We start from the raw sequence: 2533 nt of genomic DNA, 5'->3' as shown, positions 1-2533 counted from the left end.
GTTTCCTGGTTCCCGTGTCCTGGATTTTCGCTAACATGTGAATCAAAATTCCTTTGAAATATGAACAACTCTGAGAAGGACATGGGAAAGCACTGAATCCTGGGTTCCACAGAATTCCATTGCTCACAGCTTTGAGGGTTACAGACAGCAGGGCAGTGTGAACATGAGCAAGTGTAAGGACTATCTCATGTGGCTTCAGAAATTCTAATAAAGCAGAGGCAAGGGTATTTGTTCTTTGACATGTTGGAAAGTAGTTCCATTGGCATCCCAGTTTTCAAGGTTCCCTCAGAGTTCATTGTTAGCCCTTTTCTGATCACTTGATGGGGGAAGAATTCAGATGAGAGTTCTGCTTGAGTTCATTACCTATAGTGAGGAAGTTCCTTTAAAGGAGAAAAGGAACAAAAGGAGTTCAAAGACTCAGGCAAGAGTCATTTCTGGATATGCTTCAAGAGTGTAAGGTAGAAATTTGGGGCACATAGGGTTCATCTAGCCTTCAAGGCTCCAGGACTTCCTGGTGGTGAGGAGTTGTGGCATACTAGTGTTAAAATGCTGTGTTCACTTCTGACTCTTACAGCTTCAGGCAACTGGGGTGTAACATTTTTTGCCCTCCTTTTCAGAGTTTGATAGTCATTTTTTATTTATGGCTTTTTATTGTAGTCTTTTGCAATGACTCTTGGAGAAAATAGTAATATGGCCTATGTAAGAGAGTGAAAAAATATATTTAGAATCATACTGCCAGGCTCTTACAATTTAATACTCCAAAAGAAGCCCCGTTTCTCAGATTTATGGACTCCCAAGGAATTCCATGTATTGTATGCAATTATCTATAAGCACTCTGGCATCTTATTTTAGAAGCTTTATTATCTCTTAAAAGTGTTTTTAAATGGGTTTTCCATGGTGAGTCTACACTGGAGTCAAAAGAAGGTTCTAGGGCTAAGAGGGTACTACAGGATGGAGTTCTTGCTTAGCTTGTTCAGGTACAAGGTCTAGGTTCTATTCCCCAGCACCTCATCCAAAGTTCCCAGACTATGGTCCCACCCCCTGGAAGAATTCTCTATCACTTTTTGTGTATGCTTATGTATGCTTACAGGGCACTGGAGTGTCAAGGGTATGGTAGCCCAGCACTCCCAGAATCCTTTTTATTATTTTGATTCCAGATTATTTATTTATAGTTCAGATCATTGCCTGTTTGGCTTGTCTTCCACCCCTCTCCACCTCAATCCTGCCCAGTCCACTTCCATTCAGTTATGTGAATTGCTGTTTCAGTTTCCTACTTGCGGTCTCAACTGTGCCCACTAGGTGGCTGACTGCTTTTTTCTTCTAATTTTTGCCCCAGATCATCTAGACTGCTCTCTATCCATTCTCTCTAAAACACAGATTTGACTCAGGATACCCATTGTTTCTAGCTATAGTCCTGCACTTTAGGCTCATCATCTACAAATCTTTAATGTGTTCTTTTCCGGCCTCTGCATCTGAATTATTTGTACCACAATTATTTCTGATTCTAACACATTTTGATAAATCTTATGTTTTGATCTTGAAATTCCTGTGGCTTCCTCTAACATGTGTGCCCTCAGTCTCAACAGTCCCTCTACTTTCTGTTGAAACGTCCCTGCTGTTCTCATTGACTGATGTTAGCCTTTCATTGCTGTGACAAGATACCCCAGGCAAAGGAAGCAAAGTTGATTTTGGTTGATGGTTTGAGTCCATGGCCATTTGAGATTCAAGGTGTCATTTGATAAAAAACCTGAACATTTGACTCTTGTTTTTCGTGGCAGGGTTTCTCTTTGTAACAGCCCTAACTGTCCTGGAACTAGCTCTGTAGATCAGGCTGGCCTCAAACGCATACATCTGCCTGCCACCTCCCGAGTGCTGGGATTAAAGGTGCGTGCACCACCGCCTGGCTGAGCATTTGACTCTTCCTGGATGCTATGCTGCAGAGGCCATAGAAGTGAGGTGAGCCTAAGGAGAAGAATGAGAAAGTTAGGGGCAGAGAGAATGAGGTGAAGTGATTGGGAGCAAAAGAGAATGAGGAACAAATGGACAGGCAATGTTGTGTTTTATCCCAGGCTTGGGGACTCCACCATCTTTGAATGCAGTGCACCCTGGAGATGATTCCTTCAGGAGTTTCAGCCTCCAGCCTTATCTTTGCCTCATTCCTCACTGTACTTCATTGGGCACTGCTTTCCCTTGTGATCACTCCAACTAGGCTGAAAGATTTTGGCAGAAAATGCTTCACAAAAAGGTGTAGTTCTTTGTCAGTTTCAGGGGACAGGTAAGATTATCTGCTCACCTGAGCCAGAGTATCTACTAAGTAGGTGCAGATGTGGTGAGACATGGAACATAGACATCATTAAACATCACCCTTGTACTGAAAACTTGGTAAAGGAAATAATGGGAAAAAGGGAGTGATGGGCTGGTGGGGAAACTCAGCTTGTAAAGGTGCTTGCCACCAAGTTTGATGGCTGAAGTTCACTATGTGGGGTTGGTATGGTGGAAGGAGAGGGTTAACTCACACAAGTCGTCCTCTGAC

This window comes from Arvicola amphibius, chromosome 8 (assembly GCF_903992535.2).
Source record: "Arvicola amphibius chromosome 8, mArvAmp1.2, whole genome shotgun sequence".
In the NCBI taxonomy this organism is placed as follows: Eukaryota; Metazoa; Chordata; class Mammalia; order Rodentia; family Cricetidae; genus Arvicola; species Arvicola amphibius.
This window is presented reverse-complemented; position numbering follows the sequence as displayed.